This window comes from Triticum aestivum, chromosome 1A, assembly GCF_018294505.1.
Source record: "Triticum aestivum cultivar Chinese Spring chromosome 1A, IWGSC CS RefSeq v2.1, whole genome shotgun sequence".
In the NCBI taxonomy this organism is placed as follows: domain Eukaryota; kingdom Viridiplantae; phylum Streptophyta; class Magnoliopsida; order Poales; family Poaceae; genus Triticum; species Triticum aestivum.
The window spans coordinates 99648206-99664823 of NC_057794.1; the positions used below are offsets into that span (position 1 = coordinate 99648206).

Below are 16618 nucleotides of genomic sequence, written 5' to 3' on the forward strand. Positions count from 1 at the left end.
AAACCACAAGAAAATGTACAATTATAATGCTATTATGCTACTATCTCTTAGTCTTGTGCTTGATGAATAGGAATATGAAAAGGAGGAGAAGTGGAAATTAGAATTCCTACGGTTTTTCTTTCAAGGAGACACTAAAGGAACAAATCCTACAGTTTTCCTTTGCTCCATTCCTTTGCACCAAATTCATGAAAAGTAGTACCATAGGAAATTTTCCAATTCTGATGTTTTTCATTCACTTTTCCTTTCAAGCACTGGCGATTCTAGTAGGCAGGCTTGAGCAAGGAAAATCCTACACTAAAAAAATGTTTTTGTGCTACTTCTATTACTTTGGACCCAGGCCACTGCCATACTAGCTCAACTCCCAGGCCCATCGACAAATGCACAGCTGAAACACGCAGAGATAAATAACGATGGCGTTCAAGAGAGTCCATCACGGATAGCTAATTAAGTTTCCTAGTACCTCCCTGCTTGTCATATAGTAGGATAAAATAATCGTACTTCCCGTTACTACGAGTGCTCAGTGGACAATATATATAACATGTAGAGTAAAAAAGAGATGCAACAAGTGTAGAACCTCTTTGGCGAAGCCATGTCGATCTCAGCGTGATTGGGTTGGCCGGTGAGGATGCTCCGGCCGACTTGGCTATCGGAGGAGGGGAAGAAGATCTTAGGCGTCTAGAGATGGAGCCCGAGGTACTGCTCCGCTGTGATGGAGGGTTTCGTCATTGGAGCAGCTCCGGTGAGTTGTACAATGTCGAGGCTGAAGCAGGAAAAGAGAGACAACGAACAACGTTAACCTGAGCGGAATTCTAATAGCATCTCCAATACATGACGTAAAATACATAAACACAAAGTGTTAGATGTAAAATACATCAGCTGCTCATCTCTGAACTTAACTGTCGAAACTAATTTTAGCTGTCGAAACTGAACTTAACTATCGAAACAGAATTTTGCTGTCGCAACTGAATTTTGCTGTCGAAACTGAACGCACTAGCAAGGTGAGGCTACACGTCGGTCAATTGACTTTTTCATCCCTGGTCAGTCGATTTTGCAGCCGTTGGATACGAAATCAAGGGCCTGCGATTCATCTTCAACCTCCATCCCCCTGAGCCGGCCAAACAGCAGCCCCCCGCCGCCCGCGGCCGGTGGTGCGCCGCCCCGCCCACCCCGAAAACACTCCCCACCGCCGGTCCGCCGCCTCCCCGGCCATCCCCCTAGGCCACCCCGTGCCGAGCTTTTTCTCCGGCGATCCCCACGCCACTGCCCCGCCAACGCCCCGCCATCGCCGGCGACCACCGCCCCCATCCTGAACCCTAAGATAGATAGTGGGGTATCTCTCCGGAGAGCCCCCCTCCCCGCTATGGCTGGTTCTTCCTTCACCCCGGCGAGCCCCCCCCCCCCCACCTGAAAATTGACTGACCCAAAAGTCGATTCAGTCGACTAAAGTGTAGCTAAATCGGAGCACCATCACAAGCAAGAGCAAGAGCGAGAGCAGCAACAAGAGCAAGAGCAATAGCAAGAGCAGACCAGGCAGAGGACCGAGAGCAAGAGCAGAGCAGCAGCGCAAGCGAGAGCTAAAGCAACAGCAGGTCCTATTGATGTGGACATCGCCGCCGAGGGAGCGACGCCATGGAGGAAGTGGCCGGCGACGCCGCCGTGGATGGAGCCACGCCGTGTCGGCTCGGGACCGAGCGCCGGTAGCACCGTGAGATCGAATCAAGAAGAAAATGCGGCAATTAGTGTACAACCTCTTTGGTGGCACCGATTAGGCCGCAGCTTCATTCGAGGAAACGGTGATGATGATGCTCTTCCGGTGGTGCAGGTGAAGACGGCGGTGTGGGAATGGAGGTGGCGCGAAAGACGAGGGGAACATCGGGGCAGCTCCTTGGAGGTGGAGGACGGGGTGGCTGAACCGGCAGGACGATGAGATCGATGACGGATCCTCATCCGGTATGGTGGATGAGGGACGTCGAGGTGTTGCTGTCGACGACATCGTCAGGGAAGAGGCTCCGGCTGGGTGGCGGACGGAGCAGGGTGTGGGGTTTCGTCGCGGGTTTTCGCGGCCTCGGTGTACGAATGGGTGGGCGGATGGGATGGCAGTGGGAAACCATGGCTTAGAGACGTGCTTGTCCGAAATGTGGGGTAAGTTACGAAAGTACCCCCACCAATTTGAGGCGGTTCTTTCGGTTTAGGGGTACCACGTGCATTTTGTGGGTCTGGATTTCACAGGAGGTGGGAGTTTTCGCGCGCGTTGTAATTTCGGAATAGCAAGGCACGGGTTGACATGGAGGGAGTTTTTGGAGCACAACGAGACAAAAATATATCTTAAATATTTGAGAGAAGTGCATATATCAACCTTCAACTCTTTGGTCGGTCTAATATACACCCCTCGTCTATTATACCGTCTAAGTTGCACCCTCCAACTATCAAAACCAGACAAATTACCCCCCTGTTTCGCCTTGACCCTGGTTTTGGTCCAGTCAGCACATGTTGACCAGGTCAACTCGTCCAGTCAGCATGCCATGTCAACAATGAAATGAATATATAATGCATAAATCGATAATTTGAAAAATATCCTAATCTGCTGGTCGAAATTTGGCAGCATTTTGGTGCCATTTGGTACCATTTGAGCATCATATGAACAAATAAAAAGGCTTGAACAAAACTGGTCACACATACATATATATAGGTCTGAAACACACATACATAGGTCTCACATACATATAGATAGGTCTGATACACACAAAGGTCTCACAAATAGGTCTGACACATATGTCTCACATAGATAGGTCTGATCGACACCCAAACCTCACAAGCACACAAATAACTCTCAATTTTCAAGTCCCAGCAAGCTTCGAAACCGAGCATATTTGGCCTTGCCAATCCCCTTGCCTTTGTTACTGCCATTGCTACTGCTCCTCTCTTTGGTAACTTTGCTGCTAGTTGTCGCGCGAGAAGTACCAGTGCAAACATTGACATTCACATTCGAGCTTCCATGTACATTGAAGGTATTTCCAGAGAAATTATTTGACCTACTGTTGTTATTACTTGGCGCCCTTCTCTTTGCTTGTCTTGGTGGTGCCATCTCCTCGGTGGCCCTTCTTTTGTGTGAAGTGCTTTGTTGTGAACTCTGTAATAGAACAATTAGATGTACTACATTATATCAGCAGTGGTACAAAAAAGAAAGTATGGCGGAAAAATATGGTGAACGAGCTTACCAGAATAGGTGCTTCACTTGGTGGACGAGCACTTCCCTAGGAGCACTAGGAGTAGCAGAAAGTGGAGCAGTACCACTAGGAGCAAAAGCAGATGGAGCACTAGCACTAGGCACTCCATTTCTTTGTTTGCAAGTTCTTTTGTTGTGTCTACTTTGCTTGCACAAGCTACACTTGATCACTATGCCAACCTTGCTAACTTTGCTAGTCTTTGGTTTTTCTTCCTCTTCTCTTGTTCTACACTTCTTTTTCCTACCAGGCATATTGATGTGCCCAGGTGCTTTTGGTTTTGTTCTCTGAGACACAGGCCATGCATCTCTTCCCTCAAGAGGTTGCAGACAATAAGCATAAGTTTTTTGAAATTATCCACTCTGTAGCAATCAGCAATGTAATCATCCAATTTGTTTGTAGTGCAGTGTATGCAGCTGATGGCATGAGAGTAAGGAAGGCCTGACAACCGCCAATACCTACAAATACATGTCCTGTCATGCAATCTGACAGTGTACCTATGTACTCTTGTCTTCACTTCATATGCATCATTGCCATTAAAAATTGCATGACAATAAGCAGAATAATCTATGCTTTTCTGTAGCTTCTTCAGTACTTTTGGACAGATGATGCCAGTCCAACTTTCCATCTCACTTCTCATTTCATGTATCCTGATCATAATTTGCTGCCTAATTGTTTCGGACATTGTTATCACAGGATATAATCTAGCCTCAACTATCCATTTGTTAAAAGTTTCAGAAATGTTATTGTCCACAGAATCACAACAACTTCCTAACCTGAACCAAGCCCTGCTCCAGTGTTGTGGGTCTGTGTTCATAACATTCCTTGCTCCATCAGGTGTGCATTGTGACATAATGCTCAGTCAAACATTGTTGAATTCTCTATAAGCTCAAGGTTGCTCGATCTAAAAAGGACATTGCTTCTTTGCCCCCCACATACTGTATTGTCTTCCCATCATTGATAAATTCCCCATTGAAATGAAAACGGACAGCAATACGATCTGCTGGATCCATAACCTAGGATTACAAAAAAATAAATGAGATCAAATCACTTTGTTGCAGAGGACCCAAATCATCCCTAAGTGAGCCTTATGAACTATTCTGTGAAAGGTGGAGAAGATGGCAGAAGTGGGCGGGGGAATATTGCTCACCTAATTCTTCGCGTCCTCAACCTCGCGTCCGAGCGCTAGAAGAACTTGGCAAGCTATGGCAGCGACGATACTTCACCGTCGAGATTAGCCTAGGGGCTGCGGGCTCTTCTTAGAGTTGGGGTAGGAGCTCTGCCCGTGGAGGGGATAACTGGAGGAGGAGGCGGCAGCGTCAGATCGGCCGGTGGCGGGAGCAACTCAGGCGGCGGTGAGGAGAGACCGGGGTGGCGGCGCTGGTCTCCTCGGGAGAGATCGGGGCAGCGGCGCTGGTCTCCTCGGGAGAGACCAGGGCGGTGGTGGGGGGAGAGGGGCGGCGGTGGGGAGAGATCGGGGCGGCTGTGGGGAGAGATCAGGGCGGCGGCGCTGGTTTCCTCAGCGCCAGGCGGTGGTGGGGAAATCTGATGAGAGAGAGATCGAACGAGAGAAATGGGGTGCTCGGGCTATGTAGGTTAAGTCAGACGTGGCATCCTGACTGGATGAGTTGACCTGGTCAACATGTGCTGACTAGACCAAAACCAGGGTCAAGGCGAGACAGGGGGGTAATTCGTCTGGTTTTGATAGTTGGAGGGTGCAACTTAGACGGTATAATAGATGAGGGGTTTATATTAGACCGACCAAAGAGTTGAAGGTTGATATATGCACTTCTCTCTAAATATTTCGGGCTAACAAGGCGCTAGCTTTAATTTTCGGCATAACAAGGAGCGGCTTGAAATTTTGGAAGAACAAGCTTAACGTGTACCCAAATAAGACAATTTGCACCTCAACACGCACAACGCACACACAAACACCATTTAGACTAGAGTAAGGTACACGTGCATTGCACGCATGAGATTTGGCAACCAAATTATGAATAAATACCACATTATAGCATGCAAGCTTTGAGTCATATATGCATGATGTAGATGTTCGTTTAATTCTTATAGTTCATTTCATTCAAAATCATCTAGTTTTTATAAGAAAGCTAATCTATTTTAATATTCATGGAATTGTGCGTCGTAAGACATAAAGTAAAAACAAATAATGGCAAATCATGTAGAAAAATATTTGAGCAATTCTGATATGGAAGATTCTAGAACAAATAAGAAGTGCTTGTGTTTTGATGTTTGTGCATTATGCTTAAGTTCAACCATGGAGTCTTCTAGATTATACATGTGGCGAAATCTGGTGGAATCTAGATGATATCCAACGGCCAGTAGTGCTCAAATTTGCCATCCTTGGACCATCGGATTCGCCTCATCCAACAACCATCTTTCAAAGTTAAAGTTACCCGCACACAATAAAAATATATTATATATATAGGGATATAGATATAGATATGTGATGCAAAAGCCGCCCATCATCTCCAATTAGAATAATGTGTCCATGCACGGATGCGACGTGGCCAAATGATGTGTGCCATCGGTATCTCAAATTCAAATCACTCTGACCTTGTTCAATGTGTATACATTACAACATGCTCGTTTCCAAACCACACCGCGCAGATCTCCGTTATATTCCTGCATGCATGGGTTTCAAACATCAGGATCTCTTATTCAAATATTTGAATTCAACTTTCCATTGATTGTGACCTCACCTATATTCAGCTATTCTTTTACACCCACGCAGTAGTCTTCTCTTTATAATTGTACCACTAACTTTCTCTCGTGCATGCATGCACACACACTACCAGTCGGCATTATCCATCGCACGCATGCAATATTTTTCTTTAGGTCGGTCTCCCATGAAGGCACACACCAACACACATCCCCCTCTCCATCATATCGGGCATTCTTTATCTCTCACGCGTGCATGCGCAACGATCGATGTTCCTCTATGTATGTGTGTATATAGCTAGGTCTTTCATAGTTTTCCACACAAATCGATCAATTGATATATCCAGTGAGGTCTCACCCTCTTTCCCACGTCCACATCGATCAATCTATATCTCTCTATATAGGATTAACATATATAGCTAATACACCCACATTAATTATGTATCCAATGTCCCCCTCTCATCATCCATGCCTTCCTCTTCATCTCTCAGACGCGTGCACAATGGCGAAGACAGGGGGCAGTAAGGGCCCTGCCCCCTCCCCCCTAACATCACTATGTATCAAGGCTAATATGAATGTGATCATTAGGCAATTGCTGCTAAAAATGGTTTAAGTTCATGAATTGACCCTCCTCATAAAGGATTAGCAATGCTTGGCCCCCTAGCTCATTTATTTTTCATGGCTCCGCCACTGCGCGCATCAGCGCACGTGTTCGCCCCCTCTCTCTAAATATCGATCTCCACTTGTGCATTCCTTCATAGTCTCCCTCCACTCGGCCCCTCGCACCATCTTCTAGCCCACCCACCGGATTTTGCCACATGTACAATCTAGCAGACTCCATGGTTGAACTTAAGCATAATGCACAAACCTCAAAACAACAGTGGTTCTCTTTTGTTCTAGATTCTTCCGTATCATAACTGCCCAAACTTTTTTCTAGTTGAATTGCCATTATTTGTTTTTACTTTATGCTTTACAACGCACAATTCCATGAATCATAAAATATATTAAGGGCTTCTTTGATTCAAAGGATTCTCAAAGGAATTTTGGAGGATTCTAATCATTAGGAATTTTTCCTATCTTGGTTGTTTGATTCGTAGGATTGTAAACCATAGGAATTTTTCCATATGATTCATTTGCACTAGATTTCATAGGAAACATCCCATCCACTCAAACCTCTTTGAAAGAATTCTGCGTTTTTTCTATGCACAATCAAACACTCGTACAATCCTGTAGGATTCAAGACGACATTCCACTATAATCCCATGTTTTTCCTATTCCCGCGTTCTTAGCTTTTTTATAAAAACTAATTGATTTTGAATGAGATGAACTATAAGAATTAAACGAAGGGCTACATCAGGCATATATGACTCAGAGCTTACATGCTATAGTGTGGTATTTATTCATAATTTGGTTGCAAAATCTGATGCGTGCAATGCACGTGTACCTTACTAGTATTTCGAGTTTGTGCAAAACACGTAAACTAGAATACCAATGGCACGCTACACAGTGTCTCTCTTACAGTTCATGAAGCCACGTGGCACATGTGTAGGCGTTGTCGCGACCTCCTTGCGTGGATTGATCACAGTGACGTGCTGCTGGTTCCAGAAGAATGTACTCGTCCTCCCTGAGCCATACTGGCGGTACATGCACGAAGCGAAGATGTGCATGCACGCCATGCACGCACTCATTCCACGCACGCACACGCGGGTACACGGGCGGATGCAATTTTGTACCAACATCCACCCCATGTGATAATTTGACGCGTGTAAAGTCGTTCACTTCATTGATGGTCGATTAATACAGCGCATGCAAATTGAGTGGACGTGAGGGCGGAAGAAAGACATTATTACTCCATTGCGCGCATGCGAGTAGTTAAATCGTGGGTTGATAGTAGTACTTCCATTGGCCTCCTTCATATTTTGTGCCAATTTTTGATAGTAACATACTACTCAATATTTACGCATTTGAGCAGTGTAGTACTTGAAATTTATGTTCCGCTAAACTCATCGGGAGCCGTTTCGGGCCTCGAAACCAAAACCATCAATTAGTCTTTACCTTGTTCCCATCACATTCGAAAGCCTGCTCACACCTACTAGTAGTACGTACCAAACCTGAACGTGTTCCACTATGCAGGTATTAGTACTAGTGCTAGTGCTTAGGTTATAAAAAGAGGACCTACCTAACCGAAAATCACTCTACCTTTCCTCCTCACAAGTGCTTCTTCTTCGTCCGTCGTTGCCATGGCCGGTGAGCGGAGCTCTAGGTCGAGAACTACTCGTAACAAGGGAGCGGCAACCAAGGCTGCGGAAAAAAAAGAGGGCTCGCCGCCACGTAGAGACCTCGAAAGATCTCTCACGGGCAGGCGATAGCTCCCAGGAGCGCCCTAGCCGCGGAGGTGAACATGCCGAGCCGGCGGAGCTGGAGTCGTTATCCCTCGACGGCATGCCCGATCAGCTCAATAAGCAGAAGGAGTTCATCCAAGGCTTGATGGAGTTGCTGAAGGAGAGCCTCGACGACATGCCCGCTGAGCTCAATCAGCAGGGGGAGTTGACCGCCGGCTTGGTGATGCTGCTGAAGAAGAGCATTGCCTCGGAGAAGAAGGCGACCGGCGAAATCCTGCGACTTCGGGAGGACAATGCGAAGCTCTGCCACGAGATCGACCTGTTGAAGGAGAAGAACGCCGGCTGGAAGAAGCTGCATGAGAATAGTAGTTCCTCGATGAAGATGCTGCAGGCCCTCGCCATGGAACAGAAGGAAGAGTTGGCGAAGCTCCGCATCGAGCACCCGGCTGCTGTCAAGGTACGTAATATGGCCGTGGAACAGATGATGAAGGCTCGCGTCGAGAATTGTCGCGTCATGGACACAATGATGAAGATGGCGGAGGAGACGCGCAAGGAGATGGAGGTCGTGCAGGCGATGAAGAAGCAGTTACGACTCCGCGGCGAATTAGATCATTTGGGGTGATAATCTTCCTTCTTCTTTTGCTCCTGTGTTTCATCTTTTGCTTCGGGTGTTTCGCCGCACGTGTCACGTTCTCTGCGAGGCATGAATAGAACAATGTTTTTTGAGGGAATGAATAGAACAATGCTAACAATGAGATGACTAGCAAATTAGATCATTTTTATCGCCATATGGCACTGGGCTGCCGTGTTTCGTGCTCCTCCATCGCAGTACTACTCCAGTGGAAAACTTGAGTATACCGCACGGTTCTTTGCTCCTCCTCGATCAGGTCGTCGGCGCATTTATACGAGCAGTCAAATCACAAGGCCCCGCCTTCCAGCAGTAATGAGCCGTCAAATCACAAAGGCCCTCGCCTCTCGTGAAACCGACCAAGCTAGACTGCCCCGCCCTCTAGCCTTTTAAAAAATGTATACTTTTGTACAGCAGTAGTATCGATGGATTGCGCCATGGAGCAAAACTTGAAATTAAAAAAAAGGTGGTACATATAGAGAGCACTCGTCGCCAAATTATGCATATAGTACTATTAAAAAGGCTAGTCACAATAATGGTGTCCAGCACAACCCACCCCTCAAATAAAACTAAGAGGGTGCTTGGATACGTTTTAGTCCCATGACTAAAAGTAGTGGGACTAAAACATGCTAGCCTCACCCATGCTTGGATCCAAATACTAAAAAGGCTAAAATCAAGTTAATGAGCATTTATTATCCTCCAAACCCTCCAATCCAGAACTCGCCTGTGTTAAAGGAGAGGAGTTAAATGAGTAGAGAGAGGACTAATCCACATTTTAGTAGGGGTACCCCTGACTAAAAAAATTTAGTCTCAAGACTAGTTTTAGCCCCTCTTTAGTCAGGGGTGCTTGGAACTTTAGCCTCTTAAAGAGACTATTTTTAGTCAGACTAAAATAAGTCCCTTGGATCCAAGCACCCTCTAAGCATCCTGGAATTCTTTGACAAAACTAAGCACCCTGAAATTCTTTGACAACTAAACTGCTGGCTATATGATGTTGGCCATATATATTGTACGTATATAATGTGAAGAAACGAGTGGTAGTACTATACCAACTAAAAGATGAAATGTAAGAAATACTAGTATGTACGTACTGAAGAGTTAAAGTAACGAGAAGAAACATAACATAGTTCTGCTGGGGGCTCAGCACAACACACCCCTCAAATTAAATTAAGCACACCTGAAATTAAACTTTGCAACTGTTCCGGTAGACACTGCATTAGAACCACCATGAGCAACGACACTGCCACCTTACTCGGAGTCCTCGTCCACGTCCTCGACTTCGTCCTTGTCCCTCTTCCTCTTGGCCGATACTTCTTTGCTTGAACCGCACACTTGGCTGTTGCTCTTCATCCAACCCTTGTAGATATTGAAGCAAAGGTAGCCATCCATTGCAGCGTACTGGATGTGGTCTATATCTAGTACATTCCGCTGCCATGCATGACGATGAAACGTGTATGGAGGTTTCACCAGTTTACCGTACGAAGGATGAACCATGGCTCCTGCCAGGGTCAGCATTGAAGGCTGACGAGAGGGCACCAGCCGATTCTTCTGGAGGTCGAAGGGGTTGCCTACAATGAGGCCTATCCGACCCAGGATTTCTTTGTCGTTACCAAAGTCTACAGTAACGAATTTGACTAGGTTGCTCCCGAGGAAGTCCTTAAAATCCTGGCACTCAACGTCGGCATGGCATATGTGGTAGACCAAGCATAAGTCATGCACGCAAACCTGGATCACGGCGGGCTTCTTCCTCTCTTCGTCCTTTAGATCCTTCTCTCGTCCCAGGACTGTGGTGTACTCAACATCTAGCCCAGCGACCCACTCATCATCTGAGTTTTCGAACATGCGTCTGAAGCGAGAAAGGCATCCTTTCACCGTCGCGGAAGAACGGGTGTAGATGACGTCGAACTCATCGCCGGTGATGGTTCTAACCTTGTACTCACCGCCGATCATGGAGATTTGGGACGCCATGGATTTGGGAGGAGGGTTAGGATTAGTGGAACTGCCGTAATGTGAATGGACGGGACGACTAGGAGCGAACCGCCGTAGTATTGAAGGACGTGCGGGGACGAGTAGGAGCGAACTGCCAGCGTGCGAACGGCAGGGTAGTGGCTTTCCATTCTCCCATGATACGGGCTTCCGAGAGCCCTTGGATCTGAGATCGAACGGTTGCATGGCGTGATTCTAGACCTATGGGTGAATATCCTATCCTGGAGGGTTATTCTGCAAATTTTCAGCAACTTAGCATGCGACCGTTTGATCTCAGATCCAAGGGCTGCCAGCAGCCCGTATCATGGTCGCGCCTACCACGACCGTCGCGTCGCTCGCGCGGTCGCGCCCTTGGAGATTTAACACGGTGCGTTAGGCTATCTGATGTTGGCATGTCATACATAGTCATCACTTAGTCACTCATACTACAACAAGGTTGGCTATAAGTGTATTTTTTGTTACTCCTCTCTATCTCTTTCTTCGTACTCAAGGAAGAAACGGTGCTAGTAAGCGCGTGTATTTATTGCATTTGCCAAGGAGTGACCTCTTCCAATGAAATGGTGTTGCTAAGTTTGCTTCATTTAATTAGCTATAGACTCAAAATTGTCTTTTCACCTAGGTACACGCGCTTAGCACCGTTTCTTCCTTGGGTCACCAAACTAGTCTCTCTCTTCTTGATTAACTTGCCACATCAGACTTTATGCCTATGTGGCAAGCTTAAGCACCTGTAGGAGCAAGTAAAAGTAAGTACAATAGTGCGCTTTACATGGTTTGCATATGTGGAGGAAAGAGAGGCAAGGAAAAAGTGGAGAAGTGGGCTCTCATGCAAGAGCCAGCCTCTACTACATGGTGGAGCATTGGGAGAGGCACCTGTATGGAGGTGGTCAGGAATCTGGGAGACTCACGCCGGTCGTAGCACCACAGTTAAAATGATAATGGCAAGTCAAATCACGGGGCCACACCCGTCCAGCAGTAACTCGCTATCAAATCACACATCCCTACGTTTGCAGCAGCCTACTCCCTCGTCTTCTCGCGTCTCTGTCGAACCGACTAGGCGGAACTGCCCCGCCGCCTACCGCGCAGGAAAAGCCCCGCCCTCGACTTTTAAATAGTATACAGTATACTAATTTTGTATCCATGGATTGCGCCCGCGCCATGGAGCAAAGCGTCTAGAAAATGGAGGAGACACGGTGGTCTTGCAATAGAGAAGAGGGAGAGGCGAGACGGTGGTTTTGGAATGGAGATGATGGAGAGGAGAGGAGGTGGTTTTGCAATGGAGAAGAGGGAGAGGAGCATGCGGCAGCGATTTAGGATTGGACGAGAGGGCCGGCGCGCTCTGACTGGATCAAAATAAAAATCAATTTACCCTTCAATTAAGAAAGCGACCCCACATTAACTAGTCTCCCTTTTATTCTGGGTCATAATTGACCATGATTTTCGCACATAAAATATATGTTATATGTTGTATACAAGGCCACTATCAAAATTACAATTTGCAACTATACAAGGCCACTAACATTAATCGAGGCAAAATTGATGGCGTTTGCCTCATACTAGCACCCGAGGACATTAATATCCCTTGTGTGCATGCGGGAGTGAGAAGGTTAGCTTGCATTCCCAACATTAATCAACCAATGAGGAGTAAGAGGGTTGGCTTGTTGTGCTTGGGAGAGAAAAACCACATTAATTAACACGACAATCAAGGTGACAAGCTAGCTAGCAACATTGACTTAAACATAGCATTGATTTTTACCTTGGTACCTGTAATATGAGTTTGTGGCCTTGTATAAAAAATGGAGGGAGTATAATTTGAAAGTACATTCAGATACGAACCAAACGGTACAATTTTTGGTGACATGCATTCACATTTTGCTTGTCAAATACAGTACGTGGTCAAACTTTGACCCAAAATACGCGAAACAACAAAAAAATACTTCCAAGACCAGCGCCGCTCTTCCGCTCTTCTCCTCTTAAACCACCGCCGCTCCTCTCCTGTTCCAATCTAAATGCAGCGCCGCTCCTCTCCTCTTCCATTTCAAAACCACCGCCCCTCCTCTCCTGTTCCAGTCCAAAACCAGCGTCGCTCCTCTCCCGTTCTAATCCAAAACCAGCGCTGCTCCTCTCCTCTTCCATTCAAAAACCACCGCCGGCGAGTGAAGGTGCTGTGGAGAAGTAGATCGATGGAGGAGTACAACCGATACGTGAGGATCGCAGACGGCGACCCTGTGAAGCTAGCTAGGATGTTGGAGATACAGTCTTGGTTTGACAACAAGGACCAACTAGCGGCGACGGCGACATCCATGGCCAAATATCTGCAACAGAGCAAAAGGCGGCGATACTCCCGGAGGGAGTCGCGTCGGAGTACATAGAGCTGCTCCTCTGGGCCATGGAGCAAACAGATTCACCGAATCCGATCGTGAGGGAGCGGTGGTGGGAGTATCGATCCCAGATGGAGCATCCACCAGAGATTGAAGGATCGAGCATCTACAGGGTGCCGTTTGTGAGGGTGTCCTGCCAGAGCGAGCCGGTGGAGTCTTCGTCGACCGAACCCAACTGCAAGAGGAGAAAAGCAGTTGGCCCGATGACGCTTCCCCGCCATCATCTCCCTCGCCGTTCACATCGTCTCACGGGGCGGCTGTCTGCCGCCGAGGAATAGGAGGGGGCTGCCCCCCCAGCCCAATAGTCGGGCAGGTTGTGAATTGTCAGGAGGAGCTTAGGGTTGTCAGTATTTGCAGGTTGTGAATTGTGTTTTGTGTTGTGTATTTTGAGAGTACTTTCAGATATGAATGTCTTTTGAATTTCAGATTTGCAGTATTGAGCATATGAAGTATTTTATGAATTCTAGAGATCTATTTTTAGCACTTAAAAATGTAGTTTCATAGGAGTATAAAAGTGCAGACAATGTGATTCTCAGAGAAGAAACTGCAAGTTTCAGTTTCAGATTAGAAACTGCAAGTTCAGTTTCAGATAAGAAACTGCAACTTTCAGAGGCAGAGCATTTATATTAACACGGCCTTTTCAAACAGGGTTAACATCATGTTGGAAGTTTTATTCATGGTCGAAAATGGAACTACCAGCCAGTTAACATCATGCTGATCAACATTCATGCATAGCACATCTTCATATGATGCACAGTCAAAATGCCCACACAATGTCGAGTGTGCGAAACACAGAGAAAACGAGGGACGAAGTTTTGGCAAGTGTTGGACGTGGTTTTGGGCTGCCCCGTCTAGGCTTTCATTTTTAACATGCGCAGCCCACGACCTCGGATGGGAGGTCCATAGGCCTGTTTGTATTTTCTTAGGGCCGTCATGTATCGACCGGCCTATGGACCTCCCATCCGAGGTTTTATTTTTGGCAGCCCAATTTATGTATTTTTTTGAAGAAAACGCAGAGGTATGTTCTATTTTTCTATATAAGAATAGGAACGCCAGGTCCAACTTATGTTTCCCTTCTAACTATATTATATATATTTAAATTATTTTATATGTTGACTGTTTAGTTCACATACTCCCTCCTTTTCGGTTTATAGGGCTTATCTCAAAATTTTAGTTTTTCAATTTTATAAGGCTCAATTTGGTTGTTTTCCATCACATGTTCAGATTCCAAGGTGCATTAAATCATTGCATGCAAGTATTAAGAGAAAATTGACCAATGCATGTACTTTATGCATGCATGCATTGCAATTTATGCATTGATAAACATAATTTTTTGAGGAAAACAAGTGCATTAATTAGGTGCTTTTGCAAACTACAAAAAGTATTCCACCATTCATCATCTACCTTGGTTGGTGAGATTTTTGAATTGAGCCCTATAAACCGAAAAGGAGGGAGTAATTGGCAAATAGATCTCGCCGCCCCCCCTCCTGACTCCGGGCGCGCCTGCCCCCCTCAGCAAGTCCGCTCGCGCGCCCCATGGAGTCGCCGGCCATATCCACGGGGGAATGGCTGGAAGACAGGCAGATGTACAAGATGCATCTCCCACATGTCTACAAAGCCTTCCCGCGGATGCTCCAGCCGCTTGACTCCGTCGCGCCGGCGGTGCTGCGGGAGACTCGAGGGAGGAGATGGAGGGAGCGGGCGATGCGGATCCGCGACGACGCTCTCTCCTGGACCCAGTGCACGCGCGAATGGAGGGAAGCAGAGGAGGAGGCTGCGAGGGAGGAAGCCGAGGAGGGACCGAATCCGTTCTCTCACTCGCGCAGGTATGCTCGGATGTGCAAGGATCATGTGGATTGGGAGCTGCTGAATCTAGCCCTGCGGATCTACTTCGAAGGAGATTTCTCGGAGAAGCACAGGATGCCCCACCCCAGTGAGCCGCCGATTGCGTTCGTTCGATGGGCGAAAGGAGAAGTGAATTCAGGAGATCCACGCCGTGCTGCGAGATGGGAATGCTTGACTGGACTCCTGCCCACCAGCACGCCACCGGAGCCGGAGCAGGTGGATCCCCTACCTTACCTCTCCCCCAAACCTGCAGAAGATTGAAATTAGGCTTGCAATCTGCTTCAATTGAGCTGTCTGGTGGTTATTTCTGCTTCCTGAGAGACAACATCTGGCTGGAGGATGAGCAGGAACCAGGAACTCCGATGAATTTCCCCTATCACAATGGGGGGGAGCGCCGGTTGGGCAGTGGTACGGCCCACCTCCGCCCCAAATGGGGGCACAATCTGGGCAGGCTCCTGTAATTGCCCAAGATCAATCTGCTGGTGGTTCTGACTCTCAGATCAGTGGGAAATCTCAAGGCAAGAATCAGCAAAAGAAGAGATAGGACATCCAGAAAACTGCTCCTGCCCCTGCTTCGGGCCTTATGGCATACTCTGAGGTGATCTGCTACAACTGTGGGGAACCAGGGCATCATTTGGATAAATGTGTCAAGCCCAAGAGTTGTTTTATCTGCAAAATGGTTACCCATAAAGTTGAGAATTGCCCTGTCAGAAGGAAAACCCACAGTTCTGCTAGATATGTTGGAAGTGATAGAAATACTGCTTACTTCCATGCAGTAGCTAACCAGAGGAGGAGGAAAACCCTCATTCACTCCCTTGATGGCCCTAATGGCCCTGTTACTGAGGTAGATGAGATGCTGAAAGTGGCTAGTGACTTCTACAAAGACCTGTTTAAGAAAGAAAACCCTTCTGGGTTCTCTCTACAAAACAATTTTTTCTCTGCTTCTGAAAAAGTCTCTCCTGCTGAAAATGAGCTGCTAGAAGCCCCTTTTTCAGAGACAGAGGTGAAGGAAGCCATTTTTAGCTCTTATCCTGATGGGGCTCCTGGTCCTGATGTGATTCCCTTCTTGTTTTACCAGCATTTTTGGGACTTGGTGAAAAATGATCTCTTAGATCTTTTCCAAGCCTTTCATAGAGGAGAGTTGGATCCAGCAACTTACTCATGGGGGGTCTGTTGGGGTCAAGTTAAATAACTGTGAAAGTGATTTTTTCCTTGCTGGTAAAGGCCTTAGGCAAGGTGACCCCATCTCCCCGCTTTTGTTTAATTTAGTAGTGGACGTTCTTACTAAAATGCTGAGCAAAGCTGCTGATCATAGTCTGATTGCAGGGCTCTGTCCTGAGGTCTGCCCTGGTGGCATCATCTGCCTTCAATATGCAGATGATACCATCCTTTTCTTAGACAATGACTCCACACATGCTAGCAATCTGAAAACTGTTCTAACCTGGTTTGAACAAGTCTCAGGCATGAGAATCAACTACTCTAAAAGTGAACTCATCCCTATCAACATGGATGATCAGGAGTTAGCTGACTTCCTCT

The 16618-nt window shown here is 46.8% G+C and overlaps 1 long non-coding RNA gene across 1 annotated transcript; it reads right to left on the reverse strand.

Annotated features, from left to right (window-relative positions):
* Window positions 1-2655: 2655 nt before the first annotated feature.
* On the reverse strand, window positions 2656-4755 carry LOC123102596 (uncharacterized). The gene is made up of 3 exons (XR_006449084.1): window positions 4375-4755; window positions 3219-4240; window positions 2656-3130 (listed from the first exon to the last, which is right to left on the reverse strand). It is a non-coding gene; the product is annotated as an uncharacterized lncRNA (long non-coding RNA).
* Window positions 4756-16618: the final 11863 nt, after the last annotated feature.